General features: G+C 40.8%; 1 pseudogene; it reads left to right on the forward strand.

Moving 5' to 3' along the window:
* The first annotated feature begins 11,725 nt into the window (after positions 1-11,725).
* The window catches only part of LOC122120063, a 77,489-nt pseudogene continuing 66,375 nt past the window's right edge, over positions 11,726-22,839 (forward strand).

Here is a 22,839-nt window from a genome sequence, read left to right on the forward strand (position 1 = left end):
ACATCCTATCAAGCCCTTTAAACTTTAATCCTGTGAAACAATCTGTGAAGTATTAGTATTTTTTTTATTCCTGTAGTAAAATCTGTTTTACTCTTCTTTTCTTTCTTTTTCTTAAAAACAATTCTGCCAACGCCAAGGTTTGAACTCAGGAATTGGGGCTTGCTAGGTTTGCTTGCTTAGCTGGTACTCTACCACTTGAGCCTGTCTTTCACTGGTTACTTTGGAGATGGAGCCTCTCAAATTTTTTTTTTTTTTTTGCCATAGCTGATTTCAAACTGTGATCCTTTGGATCTCAGTCTCCTGAGTAGCTAGGATTTCAGGTGTGCATGATCAGTGCTTGGCCTATTCCTGTGGGGGGTTTTGTGTGTGTGTGTATGTGTGTGTGTGTGTGTGTGTGTGTGTGTGTGTGTGTGTGTGTGTGTGTGTGTGGTTTTGTTTTTGTGTTTTTTCCCCTAATCTTCTCTCTACTGTTTCTCTGAGTGGATCTTTCTCCTCCCTTGCATGTAGTTCTTGAGGGAAAGATATTTTAACCAAGGGCCCTATAGTACTCCACAGGCAACAAATGGGCCCTTCATGTGAGTTTGGCCATCAAGCTTGTTTCACACAACACCATGGTGGTGAAGGTTTCAGGTAGAGCTGTTCTGATGTCAGAGTGCCAACAAGCAAGTGCTTCCGCAGCCATCTGGATCTGTGGATTTGCCCAATTTCTATTCTTCCCTTTGATTCTGAGAAAGAACCAAGGTCATCTTCATACAATACTGTGCATTAGTGAGTCTGGTTCCGTTGCTTACAACCAAATAATTCTAACACATCCCCACTTCTCAGATGGGAAAAAGGAAAGTACAGTTTGGAGAGGCTAAGTCACTTACCCAAAGTAGATGGTAGAGGCTAGATGAAGTCATACCAGTCACACCCTAAAACATAAGACCTGGCCTTCCTGCTGTAATCACTTGACAGCACATAAACAAGGGAGAAGTACTGGAAGTCAGCACTAGCCTACTTTCTTCTCTTCTAGCTTTCCAACCGCTAGGTGTTCATCTTAGATCAGGTCCTACACACTCTAGGTTTGCTTACCCCAAGTCATCTGCCACAAGTAAAGTACAGAACAAGAATATGACTCATTGACACAGATGATCACTACTCAAAACATGACTTTACTACTGCTGACACCATCATATCACCCATTAAGCCAATCATTGTGGATGTTTACATTCTAGAACTCTGAAGGTGTGATGTGTGGATGAGGATCTGTAGTTCTTACAGGCAGATGGCATGATTGTGATCAAAACAAACATGATTTGGAGTCAGAAGATAGGCTACTGGTTTCAGATTTGCCACTTGCTAGGCATGAGATGGAAGAAATTGGCCTCTATGGGTTCTGGGCTCCCTCATCCATGAAGTAGATAGAGCAGCCATGATTTGTATGGTGTGGGCATATTGAGACATTTCTGAGAGCATGCACATCTTGAGTTCATAGTGAACTATACAGCTCTACAACTATCATGTTGTTCTAACATTCAAAACTGAAGGACTTCAAGTTCAATGTTACTTCAAGCACATGTTCTTTGTTATACAGCCTCTTTCATTGATACTCAAGCCATAACCTTTCACTTTCCCATTTTTTTCCCCTAAGATGAAGGGGTGAAGAGTGTTTGTAATAAAATACATGTTTCATGCTTCCAATCAATGCAAAGAAAAGTATTTGTGACTCTGCTCTGAATGTGTGCTCCTTGTGACAATTCTGATTTCACTGCAGGGAACATGTGGGAAGGGGAGGACAAATCCCATTGGTCAAAGGCACAGTTCTAGATCTCACTGGTAATAGTTAAGACATTGTCCCCCTTCAACCCAAGGTCAGCAGCTCTCTGAGAAAATGGGCGACCCACTCCCATTTCTGAGAACAGGCACAGCAGGCAGCCAGCATCAACCTGGCCCACTAGGGCTTCCTGCTCCCTAGGTCAGGGTCAGAAGCAGCCCTCTGTGCCCTCTATTGAGCTCTTCTTGCAATGATGGAGTCATGTGAATTCCTGCCATGAAAACCTAGTGTTTCTAACTTCTATTCCTTCTACTCTGGTTGCTTGTTTGGTGTTGAATTTTTTGGTTTTGTTTTGTTTTTAGTTTTAGTTTTGAGGTATTTTTAATTATAGAAACTACACCTGTTTCCATTCATTTAATTACTCATTCATTTACTACTGAGGCTCTATGCAAGGCATTGTGTGTCATGCTGAATAACTTCACAAATAAGCCTTACCTGAAGGAAGCATGCAACTAGGAGGGCCTGTAAGACATCATCATAGATAGCCATAATTGATGTAATAGGAAGGAAAAATATTTTAAAAGCTGGGAAATCATTGTAAAGAGAGAACTGTTAACTGGGTGCTGGTGGCTCATGTTATAATCCTGGCTATTCAGGAGGCTCAGATCTGAGGATTAAGATTCAAGATGAGCCTATTTAGGAAAAAGTCTGTGAGACTCTTACCTCCAATTAATCACCAAAAAGCTGGAAGTGGAGGTGTGGCTGAAATTGCTGAAACTTCAACCAAAAAACCCAAAAAACAAAAAAACAACTAAGGACAGCACGTAGGCCCCGAGTTCAAGCAAAAAGACAGACAGATAGACAGACAGATCGAGACAGACAGACAGAGAGAGACATGGAGACAGAGACACAGAGACAGAGAGACACAGAGAACTATTTTCCTTCAGTTTAAAAAAAAAAAAAAACTTGACAGCTCAGCAGTTCCAGGAGTGAAAATGAACTCCCATATAGCCAATGTGTAGAAGTAGACAGCCACAAAGAACTGACTAGAGAGATTTGAGGTTGAGGAGAGCGAAGGAAAGAAGAAAGGAAAAAAGGAAGAAAGGAAAGGGGACATAGGTCAAAGGGCAGAGGCTCTGGTTCTGGAGAAAAGGTTCCTCCATAAGCTATTCTTAAAGCAAGGTAGCCAAAGAACTTTGAAGATGAAGCTGTGGACACATTTTAATATTGTGCAGACTTGTCACAGCAAATTAAAACCTCTCTCTATTGCCCCAACTTGTCAATAAACTTTACATACAAATACTTTCTACTTCAAGGGACTGATGTGGTGGGAATTGTAAAAATGAAGGGTGGGTGTACCTCTTCTACTGAGAGAAGAAAGAGTCATAGAAGCTAAGATATTGAGAGTTTAACGTTTAAAGCCAACAGTGCCCATGTGTATGCAGTTGCCCCAGGAATTTGTAGAAGTGTACTTCCTATGGGATTGGTTTGAGTCTGTATTACTCAGATCTCTAAGACAAGTGACTTTGGCTGTAATGGGAGTGAGAAGCAGCATGGGGGCAGGGCTGGAAGGACTTGTGGTTCAGACACAGGTAAACATCAACATGGCAGGGGCAAGTACAGGATGTGTGTCCAGCAGGTGTTTGTGGATCAAGTAGAGGGACAATGAACAAGAAGGCAATTTGGACTGGTAAGGCCTAGAAAACCTTAAAAGACAAGCTGAACAATTTGTATGCTTTTGTGTTATAGAAAATTATGGTCAGTCTTTTTCAAAAACATTTGGCATTGAAAGTGTCTTGATTGTATGATTGGTTGACTGATTGATTTGGGAAATGAACAGGCATGGTTATTATTCCCATTTCACAGATAAGGCAACCAAGAAAGCAGTGATCAAAATTGGTCACAATCAGCAGAGTCCCTGACAAGGATCCTACCCACATTTCCTGCATTTTAATCCAACAATCTTCTTGTGCTCTCCGAGTCCATATATACTCCTTTGAATAAACATGTCCTGGGAGCCCTAGGAGATTCCCTCAGGGGAGGGGGGACCAAGAACCTTGCCCTGGGAGCAGTGCTAGAGGAGAATTTCTGATGAATACAATTCTCCACTTCATTACCCAAGTAACTAATCTAATCAACCAGTCCAGTAAGTGGGCTAATTTCTGGTATGAGCTTGTGTCATGGCCCACCTTCTCTCCTCACTGTCTTTCATGCTTTCTAAGTATGCAGCGGTTGTTACCAATACACCCATTCTAAAACTTCCTACCATATGCTCTGAGAGGTGCTGGGAATTGACTGGGAATTAGGAGACAGTGATCAACCTGTCTAAAACCAAACCTTTGTTATTTCCTACCAATAATGACCATTCAGTTACTGTGCCATGGTCTTCCTGAAGTCTAAGAATGTCTTAGCGAGTTGATAACCAGTAAATAGCAGGTGTTAAACTTGTTTCCTCCACTCATTTACCAGATTTTATCCACAGAGACCATCTCTCCAGATTTTCCTAACGCCCATTCCTAATTCTTGTGTACTGCAGATAAATTCATTTTCTCAAGGTTCAATTCTGATGGAGCATATTCTTATAAATATGTATGTGTGAATGTGTGTGCATGCACATCTGTGTGTGTGACATTAGTAGCTCTCTGATCAGCAATTCCATTGCAAGATATTCCCTTCCCCCAAAAGAAAGTATAATTCATAAAAAGCCATATACAAAAAGTATACAGCTACTTTGTTTTAGTTGTTCATATGCTAGAAATAACTCAAATGTCCACCAACAGAAGGATACAAACAGAACATAATGCATTCACACAAGCGATAACGAATAGACTGTTGCTAGAAGTCATTGGCAGAAGTAAGTATACCCTTAAGATCTGTGCACTTCACTATATGTGAATTTTACCTTAGATAAAAGCATTCTGTATTCTCTGGTTCCCTTTTTAATTCTGCACAAATCATCCAGAAAGTAGAGTTGTGATCGACAGGCAATGGGGCGGGGGGGGGGGGGGGTGAGGGGGACAGGTAATGACTGCTCAGAGGTATGGGGTTGACAATATTCTGAAATTAGATTATCTTGATGATTACACAAGTCTGTAAATTGCACACTTGGAAAGGGTGGATATTATGATATGTGAGTTATTTTTTTAATCATCTACCCAGCATTTGAGGCTCAAATCAACCAATTTGTGGATCCCAGAACATCCCACCTACATCTTCTCTCACCATTCCTTCTTCTTTGAATCTCAGCATCCACCCATACCTCCAAACTCCCTACAATACCCAGCCTCCCACTCTTCTTTTCTGTGGGATCAACCTTAGTAGGTTATGCATGTAAGTGACTGTGGTATTTGTCTCTCTGTGCTTAGCTGCGCTTAGCTTATTTCATTTAACACAGTGCTCTCCATGAGGTCCTAAATGGCAGGATTTGATTCTCTTAATGGCTGCATAGTGTTTCATTTTGTGTGTGTATCACCTTTTCTTTATCCATTCATTGGTTGATAGACACTGGTTATTGTGATTATTGCTGCAATGAATGTGGGAGTGCAGATGTCTCTTCAATATATTACGCTCATGATCACTGGTTACACATACTGTGGTAAGAAGTAGAATTGCTGGACCCTATGGTAGTTCTAGCTTTAATTTTTTGAATTATCTCCATTCTGTTTTTTTTTCATAATGGTTGTAACAGTTTGCATTCTCACAACAGTATGCAAGGGTTCCCTTTCCTCACATCCTCCTCATACTTGTTATCATTTGTCTCTGTGATAGTAACCTTTCTTGCTGAAATGAGGTGATGTCTCACTGTGGTTTTAATTTGCATTTCCTAGATGATAATGATGGTAAGCAGGTTACTTTCATATACTTGTGAGCCATCTGGATATCTTTATTGAACAATGTCTATTTTCATCTACTGCTCATTTTCTAATATGCTTTTTTGATTAGTAGAGTTCCTTATGTATTATTGACATTAACCCTTGATTTAGGTATATGATTTGCAAATATTTTCTCTATTTTAAGTTGTTTTTACTTGGCTCATTGATCCTCCTGCTGTACTGTACAGAAGCTTTTTAGTCCAATGTTATCCCATTTGTCTATTTTTGCTTTTGTTTCTTGTGCTGTTAGAGTCCAAATAGTCCTCTACCATTCCAGTGTCCTAAAGTATTTCCCTGTGGGTTCATCATTTTAGATCTTTGTCTATTTTGAGTTGATTTTTTTATAATAGGTGAGAATTAGGAGACTTGATTAATTCTTTTGCATTTCTTGAGCTGAAAGACTCCCCTCTCTCCCACGCATGTTGATTACGCCAAGAGGCCACATCAAATGATAGCTCTTATAATCTAGGTTGTGTAAGATCCCATGATGCTCTTTCAGTGATGAAGTCACCCAATGACACCTTCTTAGAACAAACACCAGTCATTTTGTGACTCACAGCTGTATTATTATTCACTTGGATTTTAAAAGGAGATAAAGCATGCATTCAGCAATTATGTGGCCTACCCAGAAAGCTTCACACATCTTTTACCACACTGGCAGGGTCCAAAAGGAGACAAAAAAGACACTCAATCTGAAATACAGATATCTATCTGACAGAGCAAAGAATGGTGTTCTGTCTTTTGGCACGTGCACCAATTTTCATTGTAACACCCTTCTGGTTCTATGCATCTGAGAACCTTTATTAGTGCCCACAGAACTTCCAAGGAGGTGAGCAAATGGATCACATTCCAGAGATGAATCATTTGGTTCCTGAGTGAACCTCTGGTTTTCCTTGGATCCCACAGCTGTGAGTTTCGCATTCTCTTGTCTCCTTTAACCAGTAACTCTAGGCAGACTCCATGAATATAGCCCTGGCAAGAGAAAACTCTTAATCCTGTCTTGGTAGGAGAATGAGCTGGGTACAGAAGCCAGTACTGTCAGATTTTGTTCTGACATTATCATCACCTTCTCACTCCCAGTGTCACTGGAATAGTAGCAGTTAGAGGATATGGAAGAAGATATAGTAGACCCACCTGGCACACCCTAATGAGTGGATGCTGGAGTACTGCTCATTTGGACCTGGCCATCGTGCATGACTTCATAGCCCATCAGAATGAATCAGTCTTCCCAAGAAGTCTAGGGTGGTGAACACCAACTTCCCTAAGAAATCCCACTGGATTAGAGTTAAAGAGGATAAGCAAGGGCTACAGCAAAGAAGGGCATAACAAACAGTTCCTACTACTACCACCCCATACCTCAAAACAGCCCTAGAGTTACCTTGCCACATTAAAGCGGATGGAATAAGAGCACTGTCTGATGAGCATCTTTGAAGTGAACCAAGGCTAACAGTTATAAGGGATAAGTTTCAGAGGCAGAGACACTAGGTGTCTAGGAGACACGGAGGTAGGTCAGGAAACCTCAAGGCTCAAGAAGCTAGAACACATGCTAGGGCGATCTTAGCTCTAATGAGTGTCTAGAACCCTTGGCCTGGAGTTTTTGTTGTTCTAGAAGAGAACTCAATCCATTAGTACTGGTGGCTTCTTCCTCTGGGTTCACTTTTGTGTGTTCCATCTTGGGGCAGCTTCAGCTCCTGCTGGAGACAATAGGGCCTTTCAGTAGGTGAGGATTGTGTCTCCAATCACATAGGTTGAGGCTCATCTTGCAATCATATACCCAAGGTGGGCTCTGGATAAAGGTTTTCAGATGCATGGAACCAGAAGGGTGTTACGATGAAAATTGGTGCATGTGCCAAAAGACAGAATACCATTCTTTGCTCTGTCAGATAGATATTTCAGATTGAGTGTCTTTTTTTGTCTCCTTTTGGAGCCCTCCAGTGTGGTAAAAGATGTGTGAAGCTTTCTGGGTAGGCCACATTTCAGCTTTCTGAGCTTCAATTTTTGCATTTGGAAAGTAAAACTAACACACACACACACACACACACACACACACACACACACGAATAGATAGATACAGATGTAGATATAGACACTAAAATCTAGTACCCATGCTCAGTCTGGTCCTGGGTAAGCACTCAATGTTTATTTTGATTCTTGTTGTAATTTATATTACACAATGTAAATGTCTCTAATACAGTTTTAAAGTGATTTTATATTATTCTCCACTGACCCCACACCCTTGAGCACTGTTGGCAGGAATGAACTGAGAAACTGGCAAAACAATGTACAATTCAGGACTATGGCTCCCCTAGTGGTGCGACAACAGAATGTCAAACCTTGGAAGAAAAGGTGAACTGCAGAAAAGGAGAGTGAAATGTAGATCCATTTGCTCTGCAACAGAGAAAGTGAGACCTATTGGGCCAGGAAAATAGTTGTTTTCAGCGCTCTGGTGGGTTTCTCAAGGATAAACAGTTATAAGTTAACTCAGTGATAATACTTGCATCACCTTTCTTCCTATATGTAGCCTGAGAATTTGCAAAGTCAAGCTTTTCTGAGTACCCACATGGGCAGCACCCAAGACTGACTCTCCCTCTCCATTTCTGCCCCTTCACTGAGCCCGGCTGGCAAGTCAAGGACACAGTCTCATAAAACTCAGCTCCAAGAAAGGAAAACAAAACAAAACACACCATAACACAAAACAACCACAAGAAAAAAAATACCCCTGATTCAGATTTAACCATCCTAAATTCACTTGGTTAACCACCACAAATGGTTTGTAAAGAAGGAAAATGCTACTGACTTTATTCCTTATTGAAACATTAGACTGTAAGTCAAGATAGATAGACAGACAGATAGATAGATAGACAGATAGACAGACAGACAGACAGACAGACAGACAGACAGACAGCAGAGAGATAGACAGATAAGGAACTCAGCCTGTAGATGCTCTCTTGGGGTCACAGTAGTTATAAAAACCAAGTGATGATGAGGACCCTCAAGTTAGTCCCAACTTCTCCTAAAACAGAATTTAGAGTCTGAACTTAGATTTAGGTTTAAAGTCCTAAGCGTAACAAACAGAGGTCCCACCAAGCACCAACTCCAAAACTCAGGCATGAAGAAGCATTCAGCCTAGGGAAGGGGTGCAGGAAGACTTAGAAGGCAGATCCTGTGTTTCAGCTTAGAGACTCCATCCACCAATGAACAAAGAGGATCGTGGAAGATCTGGAACCTTATGGATGGCTTAGGAATTATTACTAGAAATCTTAAAATCTTATCAGGTACTGGTGGCTCACACCTGTAATCCTAGCTACTCAGGAGCCTGTGATCTGAGGATTGTGGTTCTAAGCTGGCCCTGGCAGGAAAATCCAAGAGATTCTTATCTCCAATTAGCTACCAAAACAAACAAACAAACAAAAAGCCAGAAGCGGAGGTAGCCTTGAGTAAAAGAAGTTCAGAGACAGTAGCCAGGTCCTGAGTTCAAGCCTAGTACCTGCACACAAAAAATAAACAAACAAAAATCCCCAAATCTTAAAAATCTTATTGGAAGAGAACCAGTTTCTATTTTCATCCCATCAACTAGTATTAGTCTGAACATGAGTAAGCTGCTTATTTTCTTTAAACTACTTTATTTTCTTCACCTATTAAAACAAATCTACATTGCTAACTCATGTTGTTGTGGAGAGGAAGTGCATTTGTCAATGTAAAGCAGTACACAAATACACAAATATGATATTATGTCCATAATTCTAGGGCCATGGAAGAAACAATAACAGGGTAAATTTCTATTTTCAAGACACATAGAATAAGAAAACAATGAAAATAGTTTGTCATATTCTCCTACAAGGGATCCTTAATTAATTAATTAGTTAATTAATTATTTTTGTGTGCCAGTCCTGGGGCTTGAACCCAGCACCTAGACATTTTCTCTGAGCTTTTGTGCTCAAGGCTAGTGCTCTGCCACTTAAGCAACACTCTACTTGTGGCTTTTTGGTGATTAATTGGAGACAAGAGTCTCACAGATGCTCCTACCCTGGCCAGCTTTGAGCCACGATCCTCAGATCTCAGCCTTTGGAATAGCTAGGATTACAGGTGTAAGCAAGAGACACCCAGCTAAGGGATCCGCTGAGTGGTGGGTTGAGATAGAATGACAAACCACCTGGGACTCAGTTTCTCCTGATATGATGTTCCCATAACACAGATTACTTCTGACACGGGGTGTGGCGGGGAGGGGGGGGGTGCACACAGGGCACAAGCAATCGATTCTGTAGAAAAGAACACTAGGTGGGCATCTTCTAGTCCCACTCCATTCTGACACTTTACCTAGAGAGATCATGGAACTTCACAGGTAGAGATCGGTCTCTAAGATTGCTCCCCCACTTCAGAGGCCAGCCACAAGCCCCAGGGTGTTCCCCCTGTGCCTCTGACTGATTGGCTCTATGCTAAGCTTCCCCCAACTCCATTCACTGGGCTCCCAGTGTTTGCTGGGCTCCCAGAACTCCTGAAAACACTTCCTGGTGTTTACCAATTTATTATGAAGGAGATTACCAAGGATGCATGTGAAGAGATGGATGGGCTATGGAGCCTCCATAACCCGCTCCAGGCACGGCCCTCAAGAAGCCATCCCATCCCCCACTGTGGGAAGCTCTCCAGACCAGTCCTTTGGGGTTTCTGCAAGAGACTTCATTACCTGTGCGTGACTGATTAAATCCTTTGCCATGGGTGGTCAGTTCACCTCAGCTGCTGGAAGGTGGGGTTCCAATCTCCAGTCTCCCATGCTGTCATCAGCCTGGCTACCACCACCAGCCAACTTATTAGCATAGAAGAGACACTGTCTCTTTAGCAGCTGTATGCCAGAAATGGACAAAGACCAAACGTGTATTTTATAATCTCATGTGTAGGTTGTGCCCTCATAATGTAATTTCCTCCCAACATCCCCACTGCTGAATATAGTCATTTTTGAAAGCTAATATTTCAGTATATAATTTTTTTTGTATGTGCAAATCCTGGGACTTGAACTCAGGGCCTGGGCACTGTTCTTGAGCTTCGTTTACTCAAGACTAACACTCTACCACTTGAGTCACAGCTCAACTTCTGGCTTTTGTGTGGTTCATTAGATAAGAGACTCACTGACTTTTCTGCCCAGGCTGGCTTTGAACTTCAATCCTGAGTAGCTAGGATTACAGATGTAAGCTACCTGTTCCTGGCTCAATATATAAATTTGAGGGTGGGAGATAGCATTTAGATCTTAGCCTGAAGAGTAGAGTTTTAAGACGTGCTGAGGGAGAAGAAGTGAAATGCCTTTCTTTCTAAATAGAGACAGACATGCCTTAGTCCCGAGCTCCCTTGAGACTCCTAGGTTTATGTCTTTTGTCTTCCTAGAATCTCAGGAGACCCACAGGACCTCCCTCCTCCACGCCCCCTACACACTTGGAATGAAGGTTATTGGAGTCCTTTCTGCTACATGGTTACAAATAACCGAGTCTATCCAATGCAGTTTGTTGAGGGTGTATTTACTATGTACTATATCACCAAGTTGGTAAATACAGGTCCATATACACATCAATAAAAAAGGGGGTGATTTTTTAAAGTTAAAACAGAAGGTAGACCAGATCTAAGCAAGAGCTCTTAGCCAGCCATGCCCTTCTCTGGAAAGGAACAGAAAATTCCCCTGCCTGAGATGAAAGACATAACTAGGCAGTCAGCCCTCCATGCTCACATGCATTAGAACAGCCTGGGGCAGGTACTAACACCAGGTCCCTTCTGCTGTATAATTCTAAGACACCCTCATTTTGAAGTTGCTAAAAATAGCAGCATCGTGTCTGGTACGTAACAATATACACTATTGCAGCTGTGTCTTTATGGTGAATAATAATACTTTGGAGTTATATGATGAAGCAATCACTCTGTGAGCGCAATCTCATTAACCCTCACAATATTCTGATTAGGTAGGCAGGTGGCAAGTGAACTAAAGTCACTTGGCAAATGAGGAGCCTAGACACAGAGAAGCCTAGAAACGTCCCATGGAGCACAGGGTTTGCATGTCACAGTTGGGTGGCTGTGTCTTCCTTCCACCCAGATCTGTGGCTGAGTGGAGGTTCGCATGGCCCCTAAAGTCCAGTGGCAGAAGGATCTGGAGATTGAAGACATTGCTAATTGCTCTTTTCAAAATTGCCCGCACCCCTCCAAGATGAAAAAAATTCCAGTGTTTGTCCTGTGTTTTCCTTCTGGTAAGTAACCTCTTCCTCCTTCCAAAATCCACTCGGTCGTAAAAGGCACCAAAGAGAATTTAAAACCACATCTACATCTTCTTAAGACACCCTTACCCCTTCCCCTGTACCGAGTTTTTTACCCAGTTTAACTGAAGCTGGGATGTTTCTAGAAATAGCTGCCGTTCTCATCACTCAGGCCCCTGTTTAAATGGCATTCTTCTCATGGTCCTGATTTTTTTTTTCTTTGTTAACAGATCACATATCCATTTGCTTTCCTAAAGATGTTCAGTGCTTCCCTGAGACCAGAGAGACAAGTTTGATAGAGCTGATACAAAATCATAGGCAAAGGACACTCGGGGCAGGCACAGGGCCAGCCCAGGGTAAAGGCTGATGTGTCTCTGCCCCTGGGGAACCATGACATTTAGAGCGAGTCGTATGGGAAATCGCTTTTATGCTTTCCGGGTAGCAGGATTCCCTGGTTCCTTTTGAGGCAATAACATGCAGCCACATCTTCAAATTGTTAATTATGTACTGCCCCCTAGGGATTTTTGTTTTGTTGGTGGCAACCCGCTTGGAGTCCCACAGGAAATATTTATTAGCTCAGCTCGGCTAGCATTTGTGTCCTGGAAAGGTGCTCTTTTTTCCTGACCTTGATGTACTGAATTCACCTCTTCCTCCATTCAGACACTTTACTTTGTGAATTGATGATACTTTATTTCCCTCCCTGTCTTTATTTTGTTTTATCCCCTCCCCACCCATGATGAGATTGGCATAATCTAGATAGACCCAAAGCCTCTGGTTTTAAAGCTTTTCTTCCCTCCCCCTCACTCCCAATTCCCCTAGTGGTTTTGTAAATACCTCTGGGTTGGGGGAAAAGCAATGAGCCAACTCTAAATTATCAACATACATAGGTACTTACATATTTATCTGCACTTACTCATCGAGGGTTCCTCTCCACTCTGAAATGTTCTCTATGAAATCCCATTTTAAATCAAAACTTTTATCAGGAAAAAAAAAACGAAATTGCTTCATGATTGAATAGCACTTTGCTTCTAAGTACCAGCCATCGAAGCTGATGAAATGACCAGTATGACATTCCTCCCAGGAAGATGTCTTTACCTTTATTTGAAAGTTGGAGTTAAAAAAAAAAATTCTCCACTATCTTTCTTCCACTAGATTTGAAGCAACGAAGGGATGATCTTTAGTTGGAATTAAAGACTTACTGGCTGATATTAAGAATGGCGAGAGTATGCATTATTTTGGCTGCTCATATAGTTCGTTTAATAATGCATCAGGCAGTCCTAGCAGGAATCTTTGTTCACATATTATATATTTTTTAAACACATACATACATGCACATACACAAATCCTGTACACAACAAAGTTAGCAAATATATGCATGATCAAAACAGTTCAGAAATATACGATGTGCAGATGAGCAAAGGGTAGCAGGTTTTTGAATAGGCTTCATCAGCGGAGGGGAGAGGTCAGTTGTGAGGATTAGTTATAGGAGCTATTAAGTCCCCTCTTACACCCACAGTACAAGCTGCTTAACATAATCAGCCGCAATCAGCAAAACTGCTGTTTATTACAAAACGTTTTTTCCCCTTTAATATTTCATATTGTTATGTAAAATGGTGCAGTGTAGGGACACACACATTTCACCAGGGACAAATTGTACAAATTGTCAGCAATAATAATTTGTGGCTCTTTTCGTGACATCTTTTGAAGTTAAAACCATTGAGCAATACCTCTCCAGAGCTATTTTCTCTAATGTGGTTAATGGTTTGCTCTGGAGTTGACCGGCCACTCTGTACGATGTTGTGGCCATTTGCTGGCATGAGAAAATGTTTGTATGACCACACATCAACCAGACAAGTCTGTAATTCTGGACCGTGAAGCTTAGTTTTACTTCCCCTTCCCCATTTGGTCATAGCCCTCCATTAGAGGTGTGCCTCATCTAGAATAAAGATTAGCATGTTACTTCTGAGCCTGTCTTCAACACCAAAGTCATTCCTCTTTTGGAATATTTTCATTCAAATCGCAAAGATTACAAGTTCACAATAGTAGTCTATAGAATTTCATATAAGTATTAGGATAAGAGACAGTATGTGTGTGTGTGTGTGTGTGTGTGTGTGTGTGTGTGTGTGTGTGTCTGTGTCTGTGCGTGTGTGTGTGACACTGGAGTTTTGAACTTGTATTTGCTTAGCTTGCTAGCTTTGGCTGGTATTCTACCACTTGAGCCATGCCTCCAGCTCTGCTTTCGGCTGATTATTTTGGAGATGGAGTCTCTTTCACTTTCCTGCCTAGACTAATTACAAATTTCAGTCCTCCATATTTCAGCCTCCTATGTAGCTAGGATTATAGATGTGAGCTCTTAGCACCCAGCTGAGACATTTCTTAAGTGTCTAACAGGACTGGTTAAAGTGGCCTGGATGAGAGGGATTTCTCTAGGGAAACAGAGGAGGCACATAGGCAGCCTTTACTGACTTCCATTCCAGCCTACTAAAGATGCTTTCCAACCCCAGGGAGCTGTGTCACAAGGATCCACCCCTGGTCATCCCTGCTCCTACCCAAAGCCCGCCTGGCTGCCTCGTGGGAAGTCCAGCTGAGGAGGAATCATAGGAAACAGGACATAGGTGTGGAGTTTCATTTGCATTTAAAAGATAAAACAAGTACTATGCTCTTCAAAGTGATCATTTTGGAGGAGGATAAATGATACACTTATTCAAATGAATAGTAAGATTACATTTCCTACATGTTTTGGGCCAGTCTTAGATAACCAGTGTCATTGCCCGAGATGCATTCCTTCTTCTGGAATACTGGTTTAATTATCGATTTAATTCATCAAGTCTGGCTCCAAAGAAATGGCCATTTCTCATAATTTGTATACACCTCTAGTAGAATGATAGAACTACAGTATTATCAGAATAAGTCATTTGGGCCTGTGTTTACTACAGATAGGGAGATTTTCATTTCTGCTCATGCCTTCATTGCTGTGTAGTTGTGTAAGGTGCACACACAGCGCTCAGTTGGTGTGTGTCATATAAAAGAGCAGAAAGTTTCCAGAAACTAAATTCATGCTTATAGGACAAAAGTGCACCTCCATCAGGGTCTGGCCTCTAAAGACTATGTGAAATTTTTCATTCCTAGAATAAATTTATTCAACAATGGAAACTTCTCAGGACTTATTGACAGATATCATGTCACTAAAATATCTAAAAACTCAGCCACCATGTTTTCTGAACCAGACTTACTTAACAGGTATATAAGCTACTTATGTAATTTGAATTTTCTGGTGACCACATGAAAAAAAAGGAATGAGATACAGTAAATTTTTTGATAAAATATTAATAATAAAGCTAACCGAATCTATCCAAACTTTTGTTTCAACATATAGTCAACTTACAATTATTGAGATATTCTACATCTTTGTTGTTGCTGTTCTCCTAAGTTTTTGAAGTTTAATGTGAATTTGACTGCCATTCAGAGCAGCCAGAGTTCAGTTACTCAGTAACCATGTTGGCCAGCAGCCACCACATTAACTCAATTTCTCATCTTCCTGGTAGGTGACCCTTTTGTTGTTACTGCCTTTTTATGAGGAATACCTTTGCAGGTGGACTGCAGGGGGCAGCAATAGGCCACACCTGGATGTACCTGGTGTGGTCACTTCTGGTCTTTGTTCATTCTTTCTCCTCAGCAATGGCAAAGGAGCTAGTGACACAATTGTGTTTTTATTCAAATTAGAATTTTGGAAGCTTATGACACACATAAGCTTATAAGAGTAACTATGTTTTTATTCTATGGGCTAGGTGTTCCTTTGCAACTTTCCCCTATTTACAACTCAACTCAACTCATGGAGAGACTCAGACAGGCTCAAGTAGAGCAAGTACAACTTAATGCTACACCTAGCAAGCAGGAGAGCAGTCCTGATGTGTTTTCTTCATTCACTCACATTAGAAAGTTGTAGTAGAACTCATCTAGCAAGAGGGATGAATAGAGAAGTGGGTACTACTAATTCTAGCCTTCTAACAGCATGAGCAGATATGCCTAAAAGAAGCCAACAAAGGCCAAGGGGAGGAGCCAGCTGGAGAAGTGGGACTGCTGCACTCAGTCCAAGAGAGGGAGAGCGTTGAAATCCATAGAGGAGACTCTCTAAACGGGAGGGGTTGGCTTCTAGAGGCCAAGTGAGCTTTCTGTATGAGCAAATGTGAGACCCAAGATCAGGATGTTCAGGTGTTGCATAGGAATAAGGACTCCAACTCAAAATGAATTGATAAGACAAAGTTTACTTCTGCAGAAGGGTGCATCATCAGCCAAAATCCAACAAGTAAGCAAGCTGAGTAAGCTGGCTGCTCCCTATTTATCTCTAACCCAGCAGGCTCCACCCCTCTGCTCAGATTGGCTGAGCCTGGGTTCACAATCTGCAAAAGGAACATGACTTAACTAAAAATTCAATGAACTTGTAAAAGGATCTCTAATGTAATCAACAAAGGCCAAGCCACCTGGCCAACACAGGCACTTTTCAGAAAAACAATTCTCACAAGACTGATAGAAAATAAGTGACAGCATGGATAGAAAAGATGGCTTCTTTCACACCAGGAGGTAAGCAGGCTGAGAAGGGAGGCATGGTGTTAAGGAGAACCGAGTCAGGAAGGTCTGAGGACTCCAGTGGCAGGTCACACTAATCCCACAGGCCTTTCAAACTCAAGGGCTGGGGCAGAGGAGAGTAGGTATTTGGGCTGAATTGAGCCATCACTGGGCAGGGAACACAGATAAACAACAACTGCATGGGGAGTCTTGAGTGTTGTTTGTCCCTCATTGGCCTGGATAAAGATGCTTCCCACTATTACTTTCTTCTACACAGATTAGAACCAGTATCACCCCCTTAAGGGTCCTGTAGAGTTGAGATGTGGGGACCTGCCTCCATCAATTTTAACATAACCTAAGACCTTGCTTTCTCAATATCATTTGCTCAGGAAATTTTATGATAAAAGTTCTTATTAATGTAATTGATCAGAATGTTCATCAATAGAGAATTTGTTGTTGGAGCATTCCAACAATACAATACCAAGCACTTGTTGAAGACAGCTGTACATAGAAAGGTATGCAAGGTTTCTTTTTGAGTGGAAAAAATCTTTTGTGAGTAGTTCACAACAATGTATAGTGAATGCTCACTCTTGTACAGAAGCAGGAGTATATACATACACAGAGATTATATGTGCATACATAAATGTATAGACTGTGCATCTACATACTTATATCTTGTACATGCATACAGGAATTTTCTGAAAGGATGAACAGGAAGCTGATAATATAAATTACTGTGGGGAGCAACTAGAAAGCAGAGTAAGATGGAGTTCTGCCTGTTGGGCCTCAGCTTTTGTATTGTCCAATTTCTAATTGCCAGGTGCACAAATTGTTGCGCACAAGCAAGGTGCAGGATGGTGGGATTACAATATCTTTGGAGACTTAAGGGAGAAATAGCTGCAGGTAAGACTCTAAGCCGGGAATGAGGGCTGTAGGTATTCATAGGCGTTAGAAATCATTTCTAATCAGTGAGATTAGCAACAGTGAAATGTGGACTAGGTCTTAATACGTGTGAAGTAAATATTATTTTAAACTATTATGTGGAGTAATTCTTACCTCTCCTTCCCCAAATTCTTACTGCGCTGCAAACTTCCATCTCTTGGAGAACATAATCCTTCTTTTAGGAAAGGATGGACCAGAGCCCTGGGTTTGGAAAGAACACTATTTCTTCTTATTTCAAGAATAAAGTTGTGAAAGCCATTTTTATCTGTGAGATCCAAACGTGGTTGAGGGAAGAAAGGATTGATGGAGTTCAGGGACCCAAAATTACAGGAGCAAAGTGTTTATAATTAATCATAGGAAGTGAGGGGAATCCAGGGTACTTACACAAGCCATGTTCCTAAAACTATTGACAGGGAAAGATTCTTGCAGGAAGGATGGGGAGGGCAGGCCCATGAAAAGAGGCCAGAGAAGTTTGGAGGTGACAAGCCTGGGGTCAAAAAACTACTTAGATCCATAAGAAAAGACCCAATGTCTCTTAGTTCCCCAGACAGGGCAAAGTGATAGAAACTCAGATGCCCTGGAGGGGACTTAGGTCTTGCTTTCTGTTGAAACTTAGAAAAGAGGCCACCCAGTGGATATCTAAACCAACAAGCATTGCTGAAGAAGAATGTGAAAGTTTAGGATGTTCATCCAGAGAGGATCTGGGTGTCCCCGGGATCATTTACATGCTGCATGTGAAATCCAAAGGTCCCTTCACAGTTCTAGAAAGAATGGGGAGGATCAGCCAGGAGATGCACCAGATGAATCTTGAAATTACGATAGAAACCTGGTGATCTGTGAACCAAGGAGTACACAGGACGTCAAAGAGCAGCTATGGGTGCCACTGTACGTTTCTAAACAGGGAGTAACTTGAAGGATTTTCAAGAACTGGGTCTTGAGATTGAGGTAGCTCATTGCACACACTTATGAGTCTGAATGTCAAAAAGTACAGCCCTTAACACAAAGGAAGTCAGCCAACCTCTGTCACAGAATCATAAGGATAGACTATTCCAAGCCAGAAATTTAAACGTTTGAGAGTTTTGTTTGTTTGTTGATTGATTTGTTGTTGTTGTTTTAATCTAGTATAAAAGAAAGAATATCATGCAGGCGTACCTTGTTGGCTTTCTGCCTCTGGGAATCCTCTAGGACCATTGCTGGTCTAGGTCCTGCCGCTTGGGGGCAGTCCATGTAGTTGCTGTTTACATAGTGGGTAGAGTTGATTAGATGGGTCACTTTTGGCTCATGAGATGTTCATCTTCTCTTCTGTGCTACATTTCTCATCCTAGCATGAATGTCTTCATCATTCAAGACTGACAAAGTATGACCAAAATGGGGGGAAAACCCTGAAATACAGTTAAAATACTCTAGGGGAACGGTTCTGCTAATCTTGTTGGCCTGAAATGCAGCATAAACAAGCTGTTTACACAAGTGATAAATTGATTGTTGCTGAGGGAGGAGAAATATTCTTTCAAGTGGGCATCACTTCTGGACTTCTTTTATCTTATCCTGAATATCTTCTCCTCTGGACTGCATTGCCAGACTTCAGCTAAGATATCCTCCTTAAAACAAAGTCTCTACCATTTCTTGTGACAGAAATATGTTTGTTCAATGGCTGTGACTAGCCTGGCTAACAAAATAGAACTGAGCTCTCCATCCTTGCTTCTTCTAGCATTAGAATGACATTATTCTCCATAAAGAAAGATCACCCAGCCATAAAGATGCAAATGAAAACAGAGTATATGCCTATACCTTTCAACTCTGTATTAAGTATTTCACCAATACATGTACATCCCACATACTTTAAATTTTATTTATAGAGAAGAAACACTTACCTCATTATACATTATGCATTGTATCTCTGATGGACACTAAAGAAGATTACAGTCGATTTGCTGCCCTTGGTGTATTGTTTTTTCTCCCTCATTAGCTAGAAGCTAAGATAGCCAAATAGCGCCAGGCAGAGCCAGACACGGGTGCTCATAGTCTTAAAAGCATAGCTGGTTAAATAGTAAGTCAAAATCCCCTCCTAATGAATTTCCCTTCTGAAAATTATCTTCCATGTAAGGAAATAGTCCACAAGGAACAAGTATCTTCTGTTTCGGATTTGCATTGTAGAAAGAAAAAGAAAATGGCACAGATGCATTCGGTATTGTACAAAGAGCATATATGGGCATTTCAGTCCCTAATATCATGCTAGTTTCTGATGCTAATGTAAAATATGTTCTTCTTGCATTTATAATCATAATGAGCAGATGGCAAAGACAGTTTAAAGTAGTACTGTATGTCTATTAAAATAATGTATGCTGTTAGTGAGTCTTTCCTAAAACTGGAGTTTAATTGCTTATAAACACATATATTAGAAAGAACCACAATTCTAAGATGCTAAGAGCCATTTGCTTTGCCAGAATAATAGTTAAATCTCACTTTAACAGGCTTCCAAAAGACTTCTTGTAGTGGCAGATGCTTCACTATTTCTCTCTCCCTCTCCCTCTCCCTCTCTCTCTCTTTCTTTCATCTCTCCCTATTTCCCCCTCTCTCTCCCTCTCTCTCTCTCTCTCCCCCCTCCCTCTATTCCTCTCCCCCCCAGCTTAATTGACAAAAAATGTTGGAGGGATTGGCACAAAAAGACCCTGGTTTCTTCAAACAAAAGAATCTCTCTTAAAATTAAACTAAAATGGAAAAATTGAGGAAAATGCAAGCGGGAAAAGAGCTAGTAAGGAAAGAATTAAGGACGTAAGCTGCTGCACGTTTTTTCCTTCTCTTTTTTTACTACTCTGCCTCCAGCAAGCCATCAACAATGGGTATTTTGTAATTTTCAGTGATTAATATTGATTGTATGGTGGTTGTGCTTTCTGAAAGTAAAACCCCACCAAATTGAAGAATTTCCTTGTTTAAATCCATCTCAGGGAAGGAGAGGTAATCTGCTGCTTCTAACAATTTCAGGCCATACACGGGGCCTCCCTGGAAAGGGGGTGCTCCCGAGGGAGGATATGTGATCATCAAAGCAGATGACAGAGTCAGGGAGCGGATTGATACTGTTTGCAAACAGGAAGAGAAAGAAGGAGTCAGCCACAGAGACAGCGGCTGGGAGCCAATGGCCCTAAAAAAGCAGCAAGTTTTAGAAAACACTCATTTGACTAATTTGCCTAATATAATAAAGAAAGAATGGTTTTATTTTCAAATGCAGAAGTGGTGATTGATTAGGTGGGCATTATATTTGCAGCATGTGGGATGAATAATGCCTGTGAATAGATATGGAAAATATCTCACCAAGAAGGAGAAAAAAAATCCATAAGTCATACAAGGCAGAGTACAAAAATACCAACATACCAACATTTAGAGAGGGTTTAAATAATAACAGACTGAATCTTGGAAGGGGTCCAAGGAAACAGAAGAACAGAAAGAGAGCTACACAGAGCATAATGGTTTCTAGACAATAGGCAATGGGAGAGGGCCTGCATATGCTTGTGAATGTAGTATTAGCTCTTTCATTATTATAATTACCTAAGTTTAAGGTCAAGTCACCTGTGTAATGCTGATAAAGTGAGTGATTTCTTTTACAATAGAAATCGCTTTTGACTTGCTCAGAATGTTATAGAAATAGATCATCCATGTGGGCAAGGTATTACAGAATTATCACCAGCTAACAAAGCAACAACCCTGGTGAACAATGGCATGGATCCCATGGCCCTCAGCACCCTTACACAGGAGTCTGGGAACACATGCCCCTGATGAGCCCTATTTGATTGAATGAGGGCCTCCCACTATGACATGCCCTCATTTGACATTTAGAATACAGTTTACTTCAGCTAAGATGAAGCTAGCTTGGGAAACTTGAACTCAAGTTTTGCAAGCAATTATCAGTTATCAAATCATAGCCTGAGTCCAAAAAAGACTAGGTATAAAAGAATTGCAAAATATGTGTACCATAAATACTTGTGAATGATAAAAATCTCACCAATTGTTATTAAGTAGTTAGGTGAAAGATTTTATTCTTTTGTATTCTTACCTTTAAAAGACCATAATTTAATTAATTATTCATGAATGCCAAATAGTCGAGAACAAATGCTTGAAGTGCCTGATACAAAAATTATAGGTAAAAACTATTATACAGGCTGAGTTAACATATCGACCTGTAGGTAGGTGCTGAGCCCATTTGTCTGCATTTTTCAAATACTTCCTAGATGATTGGACTTACATTAGTCCTGAAACCAATGCCAAGGAAGAAGAAACAGTCTTTAGGTAATTTTCATACCAAGTTAGATCTGTGTTTCCCACCAAGTCTAGTTTAAACAATGGAACTTGCAATGAGGCAAGACTGGTATTGGCAAGTACCCTTGGTCCACTGTGATACCAAGTGAAAGTTGCTGAGTGTCTAATTTAGAGGCAAATGATAACTTATCACTCAAAGGAGTTTCATGATTTGGAGGCTCTGTGACAGAAAAGGTTGTCACAACCAAATATATATTTTAATATATATATATAGTATGTATATACTGTGTATATACACATATATAATATATATTATATGTATACTCTATATATGTATATACACAGTATATATATTAATCATCACAAGTACATTTTTAGAAATTTCATATTAAGGAAGAAATAAAACAGGTGGTATTTGTGTTTCTTTCTTTTTTCTTTTCTTTTTTTTTTTTTTTTTTTTGTGCCAGTCCTGGGGTTTGAACTGAGGCCTGAAGTTATTCCCTGGGCTTTTTTTGTTCAAAGCTAGCCCTCAACCTCTTGAGCCCTAGCTCCACTTCAGGGATTTTTGGGTGGTTAATTGGAGATAAGAGTCTCACAGACTTCCTGCCTGGGCTGGCTTCAAACTATGATCCTCAGATCTCAGCCTTCTGAGTAGCTAGGATTACAGGTATGAGCCATCAATGCCCCGGGATATGTAAAGGTAGCTAGTTCCCTGTTGAAAAGTTTGAGTTAAAGGATTAACCAAGTGGATATACATACATCAGGAGATTAATGTGCTACAAGAAACTCACAAGAGAGGTCAGATCAAGACTAGTCATTGATCAAACAGAATGATCCTATGTGAGAACTATGGTGACATTAGGAAAGAAACACTGCAGGTTTAACTATGTCGCCTATGGATTGAATACAGATGGTAAATGGCATGTAAATCTACCACAATAAAGATAAAATAAAAAATGATGAAAAGAGTTAAAAAAAGAAGAAGAAAACACAGAATGAATGAGTATGGATGGCTTTGCTTTTGTAAAACTTTATGGACACTGAAATTTGGGCTTCTTATCATTTTTACGTATGATAATTCACTCTTTGATTTTCTTCACCTATCTAAAAATGAGCATCACTACTTATAGGCTGCATAAAGAGAGGAGGTAAACCAATTTGGTCCTTGGTTGTACTTAGCCAATGGCTGCCCTGAGCTATATGCTAAGTTACCCCTGAAAAG

The sequence above is a fragment of the Dipodomys spectabilis genome, unplaced genomic scaffold (genome assembly GCF_019054845.1).
Source record: "Dipodomys spectabilis isolate Male_0828 unplaced genomic scaffold, ASM1905484v1 ptg000174l, whole genome shotgun sequence".
Taxonomy (NCBI): Eukaryota; Metazoa; Chordata; class Mammalia; order Rodentia; family Heteromyidae; genus Dipodomys; species Dipodomys spectabilis.